Source organism: Hemitrygon akajei, chromosome 1 (assembly GCF_048418815.1).
Source record: "Hemitrygon akajei chromosome 1, sHemAka1.3, whole genome shotgun sequence".
Lineage (NCBI taxonomy): Eukaryota > Metazoa > Chordata > Chondrichthyes > Myliobatiformes > Dasyatidae > Hemitrygon > Hemitrygon akajei.
Window position 1 is genome coordinate 218,650,292 of NC_133124.1, and position 14,638 is coordinate 218,664,929.

The window sequence follows — 14,638 nt, forward strand, 5'->3', positions numbered from 1 at the left end:
GACGTTGCTCACAGTGCGTTCTTTGGACTCTGAACAAAGCTTTCCACCAAGTTATTTGTAACCAGGTGGTACGGTGCAGATGTAATATGTCTTATTCCATTCATTTTCAGGAATGACTGAACGTGTTTCGTAACAAACTGCGGTCCATTGTCACTGGCAAAGTGTTCTGGAACTTGAGAAGAGGCTCTCAACACATTAATGGTGTGTGAGGCTGCAGTGGATGCCATTGGGATCACCTCTGGCCACTTTATAGCTGCATTCTCCTCTACCAAGAAATTTGTGCCCATGAATGGTCTGACAAAATGCACATGAATCCTCTGCCTGGGCAATGCAGGCCATTCCCAGGGAGGGAGAGGCACTGCTCTTGGCAGCTTCTGGATGTCACTAACATGTGTATACCATAAGCTGAGGCATCTCAGGCGATGTGGATCATAATGTGTCTGTGTTCCAATGTCACCTTTTCCTTTGTCTTTTGGAAAGTCACCTCACTCTGCCTTGTCCATTGCCATTTCTTCCCGATCTGTAGTAATGAGTTCAAGGGTGGAACACAGTAGCCAGGTTTGGCAGGAACCTGTTACAGTCATTGAGAAATCCTAAAAATGACCACAAGTGTGACACATCCTACGATCTTGAAGCATCCACCACTGTTCATCACACTTGTATAATCCTTCTGCGTCAGTGGTATGACCACGGTAAGTGACGTGTGGTTTAAAGAATTCACACTTCTGTGTCTTGCTCTGATCTTCTAATCTTTTTAACACTGCCTTGAGGTTTTTGAGATGTTCCTTGCCATCCTCATCAGTATCAATGACGTAATCCAGGTAACACTGAGTGCCTGGGCAGCCCTGTGACACCTGCCCCATAGCTTTCTGCCGGATGCTACTCCAAAAGTCAGCCTATTATAGTGATAAAGCCTTTATGGTGTTTATGGTGAGGAACACTTCTATCTTCTTCCATCTCCATCTGTAGGTAGGGCTCAGCTATATCCACCTTGCTGAAGTGTTTTCCTCCAGAAAGGTTTGCAAAGAGACCCCCTATCTTGGCAGATGGTATTGATCGACTGGGTTGATGGTGATCTTAAAATTACCACGGTTCCTGACACTCCCGTTCTTCTTGGCTACTAGGATCACTGGTGTTGCTCGGAGGCTCCATTCAACCCTGGAAAGAATTCCCTCAGCCTCCATGTGATCTAGCTCACTGGCTACTTCATCATAGATGGTATAAAGAACCAGGCGGGCTTTGTAAAGCTTGGATGTGGAATTTTCATTTAACACTGTTTTCCCCTTGATGTGTTTGAATTTTCCAATGCCATCCTTGAACACTGCTGTGGCACCATCCCGTACCTTTCTTCATTCGCTTCCTGCTGACTCTTTTGCAGGTGATGAGGCATGCAAATGGTGGATGGATCTCCAATCAAGTTGTAGTTGTTTCAGGCACTCATGTCCCCATAATGCTGGCCATCCTGGTTTTACCAAATACAAGTCCAGTGTGGCTTGTTGGTTGTTGTATTTCACTGTTATGAACATCATTCCCACAGGAGTTATCTTCACTCCAGTGTAAGTTCTTAATTGGATATCAGCAGGCTTCAGTTCAGTATCTTTGAAATGCCATTCACAATTCTGTGAAACAACTGAAATAGCAGAGCTGATGTCCAATACCATTTTAATCAATTTGCCATTCACCCTGGTTTGCATTCTTGCTTATCTCTTGTTTGTTTCTACATCGTAACATTCAAAGCTACCCAGTCCGTGTCACTCTCATCATTATCAGATTTTTCAGATCAGTGCTCGTTCTGAAGTTGCAACTTAACTTTTTATTTTCCCTGCGCAGTACATTTATTTTTGTTTGCTCTTTGTATGTGTCCTACTTTGCTGCATTTTCTGCAAGTTTTGCCTTAAAACCAGTATTGATCTGATGTATGTGAGCCCCTGCTGCAACAGTAACATGATTTGTTCAGCCAAGCCATATTTTGTTTTGATGTTGCATTCACTTTCATTCCTGACTGCAACTCAATTGTATCTCTATTTGCTGTTTCCATTGATACAGCAACTTCAACTGTTCTTATAAATGTGAGCAGAGCTTCAGTTAGGAGCCATGTTTGAATGCTTTCTTGTAAGATTCCACAAACTAAATGATCCCTCAGTGTGTCATTAAGCTCTCCACTGAACTTATAATGTTCCCGACAATCCCTTCAGTTCAGCTACATACAGTGCAATGAACTCCACTTCCTTTTGATTCCACTTATGAATCCTAAAGCATTCTGCAATCAATAATGGTTTTGGTTCTAAATGTTCCTGCATCACTTTCATGATATCAGCAAAGCTCATTTCAGCTGGTTGGTTGGAGCAGTCAAACTGGAAACATTTCCACTTATTGCATTCAGTAACACCAATTTACACATATAATTTAATGTCATTAACTTAGCTTCCAGTATCCATAGATGTTTTTTTTAAAATTTTTATTTGCTGTAATATTCTGACTGATTACATCCACTCAATCACATGCTGATGAAAGTGCCACATCCCGTTCAGATAAACCTCACAAGGAAAGGCTTGCTGAGTGGCAAGAGAACATCTTTTATTCGTAGTTTATATGTATTATGTACAAGTAGCGTGAATATATATATGGTTCTTTTTATAATTTATAACATATTTTATGTACAATCTTGCACTGTACTGCTGCTACAGAACAACAAAATTCACCACATATCTGACCATGAGACCACAAAACATAGGAGCAGAATTAGGCTATTCAGCCCATCGAGTCTGCTCCACCACTACATCATGACTGATTTACTATCCCTCTCAACCCTACTCTAAACCTTTGATCCCCTTACTAATCAACAACCTTTCAACCTCCACTTTGAATATACCCAATGACTTGTCCATCTGTGGCAATGAATTCCATTGATTCACCACTTGAAGAAATTCCTCCCCATCTCCGTTCTAAAGGGAATTCTTTCTATCCTGTGGCTGTGTCAGTGATAATAAACCTGATTCTGATACGTCTTGTGCAGAACAGCCTGGGCTCAGACACCCCATGAAAACATTACTTAAATGTGACAGATTTTCGGAGATATAATCACAGAATTAGCAAACAATGCTTAGTGCTCCTCGGAGCCTCACAATTAAAAAGACAGAGTAAAATTTAAATCTTTTTCAATTGATTCCCTAATAATCATCCAACAACAAACATCTCCGAAGCAATTCACTGTGTTCTTATGGAAACCTGACATAGAAACTAAATTAGGCTAAATGCAAGTCAAAATGGAGGGGATATGGAATAAAGATCTGTTTTTTTATTTTGGTGTACTATTAAGGATGTGGATGGGACAATGTGTTTTTATATACAGTAATCCCCGATATATATGAATTGTTCAGTGAATTTTCCTCCATTTACCATACAGTTGCTTTTGTATCTGTCTAGAAACACTGTAGCAGGTTTCATACCATTTGAATCTGGCTACGTTAAAGGTTAATCATTATCGCTGGAATTTTGTTTTCTCTGGTCTGGTAGGTGAGTGGCCGTGTGGAGATACGTCTCTACCAAAGCAGATGGAAGGCACTCTGTCCCTCCGCTAGCCTGCAGGTCACCCTTGGGCAAGGTGTAGCACCTGCTCAGCCCCCGATCAGGGTCACGTGAAGCCATGGGAGCAGGTGGTGGATGGTCGTATGAGCAGCCGGTGCAGATCACAAGTCCTGGTTATGTGATCACTGACGCCAGGCAGACAATCTCTATGGTCTCCCGTCTTGTAAAGACACTGCCCAGAAGAAGGCAGTGAGCCACTTCTGTAGAAAATTTGCCCAGAACAATCATGGTCATGGAAAGACCGTGATCGACATGGCGTGTAACGAACCAATGAGTTTAGTAGGAGATGAGCATGACTACGTTTTCCCTTTGTCTTTCCCTCATTCTCTCAGCTCCCCTTTCTTGTTCATTTTCCGCTCTTAATGAAAAGGCCATAAGCAACAATTCTTGACTCTCAAAGAACATTTGGATCTCAAAAGTGTCCGGATACCACACCTGTGCCCACATCAGTGAGCCAACATGGTGGAATGGGGAAGTTGTACTGACCTGAGGCCTGTGTCTGTGTCTTCCCACTGCTCAAGACAATCCTTCCTGGGGTGGGTTGTGAGTGTTGAAGAGCACAGGGAGGAGGCCACTTCACCCTTCAATCCAGTATTCAGTATAGTCAGGGTTGAGAGTGTTAGGCAGCATGGCAGCGTAGCAGTCAGCATAGTGCTTTATAGCACCAACAATAGGAAGATCAGGGTTCTACTTCGACAATTGTCTGTAGGGAGTTTGTACGTTCTCCCCATGACCATGTGCTCTGGTTTCCTCTCACATTCCAAAAGCATACAGGCTTGGATTAGTAAGTTGTGGACACGCTATGTTGGCGCCGGAACCGTGGTGAAGCACGGTGACGCTTGTGGGCTGCCCCCAGCACATCCTCGGACTCTGTTGGTCATTGACACAACAACCTATTTCACTGTCTGTTTCGATGTACAGGAAGATGTGACAAATAAGACTAAGCTAATCAAAGCACACAAAATTCTGGAGGAACTCAGCAGCTCAGGCAGCATCTATGGAGAGGAATAAACAGTCGAGGTTTCGGGCCGAGACCTTCACTGGACTGGAAAGGAAGGTGGTAGAAGCCAGAATAAGAACATGTGGGGAGGGGAAGGAGTACAAGGTGAGACCACATGAGGGAGAAGGTGGAAGAGAGGGAGGAATACAAGCTGGCAGGTGATAGGTGAGACCAGGTGAGGGAGAAGATGGGAGGGTGGGTGAGGTGGGGTGGATGAAGTGAGAAGCTGGGAAGTGATAGATGGAAGAGGTAAAAGACTGAAGAATAAACAATCTGATAGGAGAGGAGAATGGAATAAAAAGAAGGAGGTTAAGAACCAATATGGAGGGTGGGTAATGCATTGTTCCAGATTTCCAGCATCTGCAGAACCTCTTTGTTATTGTTGCACTGCCTCATGTTGAAACTCCCTTTCTGTGTCAGTTTCACATAAATTAAAGATTAAAGATTAGCTTTATTTGTCACATGTACATTGAAACATCAAAGCGTGCAGTGAAATGTGTTGTTTGTGTCAACAACCAAAACAGTGCAAGGATTATATTTATTTTATTTAGAGATACAGCAGAAAATAGGCCCTGCTGATTGAACTCTAGCCTAATCAGCAGACAATTTACAATGACCAATTAACCTAGTAACCAGTACGTCTTTTGAATGTAGGAGAAATCCAGAGCGTTTGGAGAAAACCAATGCACTCGCAGAAAGAGCATACAAATGTCTTAGGGACAGCATCGGAATTGAATTCCAAACTCCCGAGCTGTAATAGCATCACGCTAACTGCTGTGCTACTGTGGCTCTGGCCATGGTGATGTGTTAGGGCAGCCCGCAAGTGTTGTCATGCTTCTGCCGCTATTATAGTACGCCCTTACCCTGTACATCTTTGGAATGTGGGAGGAAACTGGAGCTCCTGGAGGAAACCCACGTGGTCTGTACGAACTCCTTACAGATGGCAATGGGGATTGAACCCCAATCACTGATCGCTGGTGCCTTAAAGCATTACACTAACCATGCCACCTGTGTCCAATTGCTCAACCAATTTACCTGCCTCCTCTGTGAATCCCCCTTGACCTACCCTCAACAACCAGCTAGGATGGAGAATTCTCGAACTGCACCGCTCTCAGTGAGCAGAAACTCCTCAGATTTATATGATCACCACAGGTGCTAACTTCATCTTCATTCCTTCTATTCGTTAAACTCCCACCTTCAGCAGACCCTCAGGATTGGGAGCTACCAGGATCACTCCATTGGTTGTGCCTCCAGCAGCAAAAATATTGATGGGGTAGAATAGAGGGACTGAGTGGCCTGTTCCTGCTCCAATTTTCAAGTGGTGTCATGTAGAATACATCTTTAAATGTCCAGACAATCCAGAAACCTGTTTATTCCTGGCACGATATGCTATTTATGAGTTCCACAACTCACACTGCTGTTCCCACGGTAACAGAAAAACCGCACCAGGCAGGAGAGAATTCTCGGCCATTATTTGCCAGTTAATGGAGAGGCTGGAGAGTGGCGAGGGGTGAGGCAAAGGGAGAGGGAGAAAAGGGAGGGAAGGGGGGAGCAAATGTGGGAAGGTGGGAGGGAGAGAGAGAGAAGGAGGGAGGGGTGAGAGATGAGGGATGGAGAGAGATGAGAGACGGAGAGAGAGAGCTGAGAGAGGGAGAAAGGAGAGAGGAGAGAGAGAGAGAGAGTGATAAGGGGGAAAAAGAAGGTGGGAGGGCAAGGCCAGAGAGGTTGGGAAGAAGGGAGAGGTGGAAGGAGAGAAGAAGAGAGAAAAGGGTAGGGAATCAAAGGGAGGGTGGGAGAGGGGCAGAGGAAGGAGGAAGAGAGAGGGAGACAGAGGGAATAAGAAAGAAGAGATGGAAAGAAGGAAGAAAGAAGAGATGGAAAGAGGGAGGGAAAGGAGGGTTCATTGATGGAGGGGGAGAGAGAGGGATGGAGGTGGAGAAGGAGAAGAGGAGGGTGAGGTAGGAATAGAGATGGAGTGGAAGCAGCATTTAGTGAGAGAGCCTGATCTGGGGTGGGGGGGGGGAGTGTGTGTGTGTGTGTGTGTGTGTGTGTGTGTGTGTGTGTGTGTGTGTGTGTGTGTGTGTGTGTGTGTGTGTGTGTGTGTGTGTGTGTGTGTGTGTGTGTGTGTGTGTGTGTGTGATATGCACTCACACATAGCCTTTCAATAAGCAAAGTTCACTGTGAGACATGGGAAAATGTGGACAATTTTGTGTCATGTGGAATGATTTCTCAAGAAGAATCCATCACTAATTACAGTGAACCAGCACAGTCCTTGACCACATAAGGATAGTTAAAGATCAAGACCTCAAGCCTGCTTTAAACCGCATGGTCGCTCAGACAACAGTGATCCCTGCCCTTCTGTACATTTTAGAGATTTGTATCACCTCAGAGCTGTCTCTGCACAATCCTCCTGGAGAAATAAACCAAAGTCAGTGTTCTCCTCGAGGCTGATAACGTCAGCATCGCTCAGCCAGTTCCAGTGGGACAACCACGTGATCCACATGACCAAGATCATGAATCTGCTCCGAGTTCACCGGGAGAACAGGGAAAACACACTGCCTTGGAAAAATGCAACACCCCCAAACTCATGGGAGTCTCAAAATGCCGACGGAGCAGACGGCAATCTGTCAGCTTGAGTGTCTTCGGGAGCAAAGCAGGGGCCCAGTGCAAATGGTACAACCCTCCAAGACAATCCACCCACCGTGCACCTCCTATGCACCTGTATCAGTGTCCGTGGCCCCCCACACTACAGTGGCTTCAGAACCCACCATACCTGGATGGAAACAAGCCAGCCCCAACCCTAAAGTATCACTTAAGAAACATCCCAGAACAGGGCTCCCAACCTGGGGTTCAGAGACCCAGGATCCATGGCATAAAAAAGTTTGGGAACCCCTGTGCTAGGACATAATGAGTTCTATTGTGCATTCTTGTGTAGGAGAGCTTTTGCCCTAGACAGTTGAAATGTGTCAGTATCAGATTGTGCTAGTGGGTGTGGGTACACATTCATGTACACGGATTAGTGATTGTGTGTATGGGTGTGTCAGTGTTACATACCAGGGTGTCAGCAGCTGAGTGTGTGCCTAGGGGTCACTGATGTGATTGAATCTCAGAGCATTCCTAGTTATAGTTGTAGAGCAAAACAGAACAGAATCAGGCCATTCGGCCCAACTCATCCATGTTGGATAAAATGCACATCTAAGCTAATCCGATTAACCCATGTTTGACCCATGTCCCTCTAAACCAGGAGTCGCCAACCTTTTTTATGCCATGGACCGATACCTTTAAGCAAGGGGTTCATGGACCCCAGTTTGGAAACCCCTGCTCTATATATTTCCTATCTACACTCAGTGGCCGCTTTATTAGAACACCTGTACACCTGCTCATTAATGCAATCAGCCAATCATGTGGCAGCAACTCAATGCATAAAAGCATGCAGTCTTGGTCAAGAGGTTCAATTGTTGTTCAGATCAAATATCAGAATGGGGAAGAATGTGATCTAAGTGACTTTGATGCTGGAATGATTGTTGGTGCCTGATAGGATGGTTTGAGTATCTCAGAAACCTCTGATCTCCTGCGGATTTTATTCACAACAGCCTCTGGAATTTACAGAGGATGGTGCAAAGGAACAAACAAACAAGCAAAACTCCAGTGAGCGACAGTCCTGGGGGTGAAAATGCCTTGTTAATGAGGGAGGTCAGAAGAGAATGGCCAGACTGGTTCAAGCCAAGAAGGCAACAGTAGGAATAATCAGCATGGCTTTGTCAAAGGCAGGTTGTGCCTTACGAGCCTGATCAAATTTTTTGAGGGTGTGACTAAGCACATTGATGAAGGTGGAGCTGTAGATATAGTGTTTATGAATTTTAGCAAGGCATTTGATAAGGTTCCCCAGGCAAGGCTTATTGAGAAAGTAAGGAGGAATGGGATCCAAGGAGACCTTGCTTTGTGGATCCAGAACTGGCTTGCTCACAGAAGGCAAAGAGTGGTTGTAGACCGGTCATATTCTGCATGGAAGCCGATGACCAGCGATGACCCAGATCTGTTCTGGGACCCCTATTCTTTGTGATTTTTATAAATGACTTGGATGAGGAAGTGGAGGGATGGGTTAGTAAATTTGCTGATGACAGAAAGGTTGAGGGTGTTGTGGATAGTGTGGAGGGCTGTCAGAGGTTACAGCGGGACATTGATAGGATGCAATACTGTGCTGAGAAGTGGCAAATGGAGTTCAACCCAGATAGTGTGAGGTGGTTCATTTTGGTAGATCAAATATGATGGCAGGATATAGCATTAATGGTAAGACTCTTGGCAGTGTGGAGGATCAGAGGGATCTTGGGGTCCGAGTCCATAGGACACTCAGAGCCGCTATGCATCAATCGTGGGATTGAGTTTAGTAGCCGAGAGGTAATATTGCAGCTATATAGGACCCTGGTCAGACCCCACTTGGAGTACTGTGCTCAATTCTGGTTGCCTCACTATAGGAAGGATGTGGAAACCATAGAAAGGGTGCAGAGGAGATTTCCAAGGATGTTGTCTGGATTGGGGAGCATGCCTTATGAGAATATGTTGAGTGAACTCCTTGGAGCGACGGAGGATGAGAGGTGACCTGATAGAGGTGTACAAGATAATGAGAGGCATTGATCATGAGGATAGTCAGAGGCTTTTTCCCAGGGCTGAAATGGCTAGCATGAGAGGGCATAGTTTTAAGGTGCTTGGAAGTAGGTACAGAGGAGATGTCAGGGGTAAGTTTTTTATGCAGAGAGTGGTGAGTGTGTGGAATGGGCTGCCAGTGGCAGTGATGGAGGTGGAAACAACAGAGTCTTTTAAGAGACTCCTGGATGGATACATGGAGCTGAGAAAAATAGAGGCCTATGGGTAAAGCCTAGGTAGTTCTAAGGTAGGGACATGTTCAGCACAGCTTTGTGGGCTGAAGGGCCTGTATTGTGCTGTATGTTTTCTATGTTTCTAAGTCAAATAACCACATCTCTAAACATTGAATCTTGAAGTGGATGGAGTACAGCAATAGACGACCACAAACATACACCAGTGGCCACTATATCCAGCACGGACTAGAAGGGCCGAGATGGCCTGTTTCCGTGCTGTAATTGTTATATGGTTATATTAGGTACCTCCTAAGTAGATGTACTTGTCCAAATGCCTTTTAGATATCTCGACCACTTCCTCTGCCAGCTTGTTCCATGCACGGACCACCTTCTGTATGAAAAAGTTGCCCCTCAGGTCTTTTATAAATCTTTACCATTTTTCTCAACTTTTCACTAGGTTTTTGGCTTGCTTTCTCTGGGAACAAAGACTGGGCATTCACCATATTAATAACCCTCATGATTTTATATACAGTATTTGATCACCCCTCAGACTCCTACGCTCCAAGGAATAAAGTTCTATCCTGTCCAGCTTCTCCTGGCAGCATTAGTCATAGAGTCATAAAGCACTACAGCACAGAAATAGACCCTTCAGCCCAGCTAATTCATGCTGTACTATTATTCAGCCGAGTCCCTTTGACTTGCATTCGGGCCAGAGCCCTCCATACTCCTCTCGTCCATGTATCTATGCAAACTTTTCTTAAATGTTGAAATTTAACCTCATCCACTACTTCCACTGGCAGCTCATTCCACACTCTCACCACCCTCTGAGTGAGGAAGTACTCCCTCAGACTTGCCCGAAACACTTCACCTTTCACCCTTAACCTATGATCGCTAGTTCCAGTTTCATCCAACCACAATGGGCAAAAGCCTGCTTACATTAACCCTATCTATACTCCTCATAATTTTGTATACATCTATCAAATCTCCCCTCATTCTCTTTCACTCCAGGGAATAAAGTCCTCTCCTATTCAACTTTTACTTATTACTCAAGTCCCGGCAATATCTTTGTGACTTTTCTCCATATTCTTTCAATCTTATTGATCTTTCCTGTAGGTAGAAAAAAATCTTGTAAAATTCTATGCTTTTGAACACAGATTAGTCCCTCAGTCACAGTATCACATATGGTCCTGTGGAGTGGCCTATTCTGTTCTACCCTCTAACCATAAGAAATACGAGCAGATTTATACCAGTCAGCCCATCGAGTCTGCTCTGCCATTGAATCATGGCTTATTTATTATCCCGCTCAAATCCATTCACTTGCCTTATCCCCATAACATTTGATGCCCTTACTAATCAATAACTTATCAACCTCCACTTTCAATATGGTCTCCACAGCCATCTTTGGCAATGAACTCCACAGATTTGCTACTTTCTGGCTAAAGAAATTCCTCCTCATCTCTGTTCTAAGGGACATCCTCCTGTTCTGAGGCTGTGCCCTCTGGTCTTAGACTCCCGACTATAGGAAACATCCTCTCCATGTCCATTCTATCTAGGCCTCACAATATGGGGAGGTTTCAATGAGATTCCCTCCTCATTCTTCTAAGTTCCAGTACATCGAGGCCCAGAGCCATCAAACACTCCTTATACATTAACCCTTTATTCCCAAGGTTAACTCTTTAAGTCACAGAATCATTGTTGTGTACCTCCTTTGGACACCCTGCAATGTTGGCACGAACTTTCTTAGGTAAGGAGCCCAAACTTGCTAACTGCCCAGATGTGGTGTCACTGGAAGACTTAACCTAGCAGGTGATCCTCATCATTTTGAGTTAAGTTGTCCCAGGGTAATTTATTCCAGTCATCTTCCAACACTCACTAGACATGTTATCGGGCAAGACTTTGACACTCCCTATCACAGGAGTTTTGAGGTTAACTCTTCTATCTTAGCTGACAAATTGCTTAGTGGTATGTTCTCGACAGCAGGTTATGGTTTTATGTGAAAATGTTAAGCGAGTACCACAAGACCATAAGACATAGGAGACGAATTAGGCCACTCGGCCCATCGAGTCTGCTCCACCATTCCATCATGACAGATCCATTCTCTCTCTCAGCCCCATTCTCCAGCCTTCTCCCTGTAGCCTTTGACGCCCTGATTAATCAAGAATCTTAAATATACGCAATGATTTAGCCTCCACAGTCGATCGTGGCAATGAATTTCACAGATTCACCAAAGAAATTCCTCCTCATAACTACACGTGTACCACGTTCCACTCTGGTGAAAGGGTCACGCTGTTATCCCCTCCGGGCAGGCTCAGCCCCTATATAAAGTTCCTGAGAGGACCTTTTCCGCCGGCTACGGAGTCTACACCAACACGGCTTGTGAATGGCGCCGTCGCTGTAACCGAGAGAGGCTGGCGTGTGAGGATCGGGGGGTGGGGAGGGGGCGCGGGAGGAGAAATGCCAGGTTGGTGCAGAGGGGGAAACGATGGCTTCACTGAGCGAAGTGTGTGGGGGAGTGTTGCTTGCTGCCGAATATGACATTCCCTACGCAGCTACGCCCACCTACAAGAAGTGCGAAAGTGGTCATAGAAATATTGTTTCAGGTTAATAAAATGAGGGGAAATAGGATTAGAACAAAATCAGCGTTATTAATGAATTTGATTAATTCCAGATAGACTTCTTGCTCGGAACCCAGTCGGCCGCTCCTGGCTGGTGGGTGAATTTCTCACTCAGAGATTGCACGATCCAGTCCTGGTGGCGAGCTTCACCTATGTGGATGGACAGTAATAGCCTCTGTCCATGGTCCTGAAGTAAGAGCTGCCCCTGGGACACGGCGAACAGACGCTGCCTCCCGCTTGTTTTCCTCGGTGCAGTTACTGGAGGCACCATGTGTGCGTGGATTTGCCCTACGTGCCATCTGTTCCTCGGTTGTAACACCAGAGTGTGAGAAACGGTCTCTGCCGCCGTGTCGTGGATTCCTCACACTTCCCTCAGCTCCTAAAGAATGTGGCGGGTGTTCAATTGCAGAACAGCCCCGGCCAGCCACTTCCCCTCCTAACCTGGAATGAATTCCTCCGATCAACCGACGGTAAAGGAAATCCCTCATTGCACCTACCTCTGTCTGCTGTTTCCCAACTCTTCAACGGAAGCGACCACGGAGCCTGGCGATCAGCTGTGCGAGCGCGTATTTTCTCTTGTCTTTAATTTAGGAAGGGGCAAGGGGTTGCGGTGACTGAATTCATTCCAGCTGCACCTTCTCCCTCCGCCTTAGACACTGGTCTGTTCTCGTCGGATCTGCCTCCCAGCAACAGCTGATCCTACGTCACATCGCTGCATAACCCACACTCGGGGGGAGCGACGCCGCTCCGGATCCTCACACCCGCTCACCGAAACATTCCCAGCTTCAGCCTCCCTCTGCGCAGCAGCCTTCGGGAAACGAACCGAGAGCCCATTACCCGATTTAACCGCTGCCATCACACTCTCCACTATTACACGGAGGTATAAGAACATACTTTATTTCTACATTGCTGGGCCTTTTGCTCCATCCAGATCTCTGCAGTCGTTAGTCTAATGGGAAATTATATAAACTCAGTGGCCACTTTATTAGGTACACCTGCACACCAGCTCGTTAATGCAAATACCGAATCGGCCAATCATGTGGCAGCAACTTAATGCATAAAAGCATGCCGACATGGTCAAGAGGTTCAGTCCTTGTTCAGACTAAACATCAGAATGGAGATGAAATGTGATCTAAGTGTCTGTGGAATGATTGTTGGTGCCAGACGGGGTGGTTTGAGTATTTCGGAAACTGTCAATCTCCTGGGAGTTTCTTGCACAGAGTTTACAGAGAATGCTACAAAAATCCAGTGAGCAATATTTCTGTGGGTGAAAACGCCTTGTTAATGAAGGACATTAGAGGAGAACGGCCAGACTGGTTCAAGCTGACAGGAAGGTGACAGTAATTCAAACAACCACACAACAGTGGTGTGCAGAAGAGCATCTGTGAACGCCAACACATTGAGCCTGGAAGTGGATGGGCTACTCCCATGTGGACAAGCAGGACAGCACTGTGAGGATCATGTCTTTTGGTTTCTCGAGTGCCTTCAATACCATACAATGCATGTTGCTGGGTGAAAAGTTTGGTTCAATACAGGTGGCACTTCCATTGTCTCCTGGATAATGGACTACCTGACTGGCAGACCACAGTTTGTGCAGGTTCAGATCTGTGTGTCTGACTTGGCTTTAAGCAGCACTGGGGCCCCACAGGGGACTGTATTGACTCCCTTCCTGTTTACCCTGTATATCTTGGACTTTGAATACAACACTGAGTTATGTCAACTGCAGAAATTCCCTGATGATTCAGCAAAAGTTGGGTGTATAAAGGGAGCATGGAAGGATGAATATAGGGCCCTGGTGGAGGACTTTGTCAAATGGTGCAAGCTGAATCATCTGCAGCTCAACATCAGTAAGACAAAGGAGATGGTGATGGACTTTAGGAAGACTAAGCCTGTACTGCTCCCTGTTACATTGATGGTGAGGACCTACAAGTGCCTGGGGTGCACCTGGATGACAGACTCGAATGGAGTATCATCACAGAGGCTGTGTCCAAGAAGGCCAGAGCTCCTACTTCCTGAGGAGACTGAAGTCTGTTGGAGTGTGCAGGCCTCTCCTTCAGACTGTAGTTGCCAGTACAATCTTCTATGAGGTGGTGTGCTGGGGCAATGACATCAACACTGGTGATGCCAACAGGCTCAATAAACTGATTGGAAACACTGGCTCTGTAATAGGAGTCAAACTGGACACACTGGAGGCTGTGGTAGAACAAAGGACCCTACGGAAAATCCTGGCAATTCTGGACAATGTTTCTTACCCTCTGCACGCCACCTTGGCTGAACAGATGAGCACTTTTAGTAACAGACTAAGTCAATTGCACTGCTCCAAAGAGTGCTGTATGAAGCCATTCTTACCATAAGATGTAGGAGCAGATTTAGGCCATTTGACCCATCAAGTCTGCTCCACCATTCAATTAAGGCTGATCCATTTTTCCCCTCATCAGCCCCACTCCCCAGCATTCTCCCCATAACTTATGATACCATGTCCAGTCAAGAACCTATCAGCTCTACCTTAAATACACCCAATGTCCTGGCCTCGACAGCTGTCTGTAGAAATAAATTTCACAAATTCAGTACACTCTGGCTAAGGAAATTTCTCCACGTCTCTGTTTTAAATGGACACC

At 45.6% G+C, this 14,638-nt stretch overlaps 1 protein-coding gene across 2 annotated transcripts in view; it reads right to left on the minus strand.

The window, feature by feature from the left end:
• The window catches only part of LOC140735910 (phytanoyl-CoA hydroxylase-interacting protein-like), an 89,779-nt gene extending 77,005 nt beyond the window's left edge, over window positions 1-12,774 (minus strand). The window contains exon 1 of one of the 2 annotated variants that reach the window (XM_073061520.1): window positions 12,518-12,774. The gene's annotated coding sequence lies outside the window, so the exon portion shown is untranslated. The remainder of the gene's footprint in view (window positions 1-12,517) is intronic. The other variant, XM_073061512.1, reaches the window with a different exon arrangement.
• Between the last annotated feature and the right edge of the window lie 1,864 nt (window positions 12,775-14,638).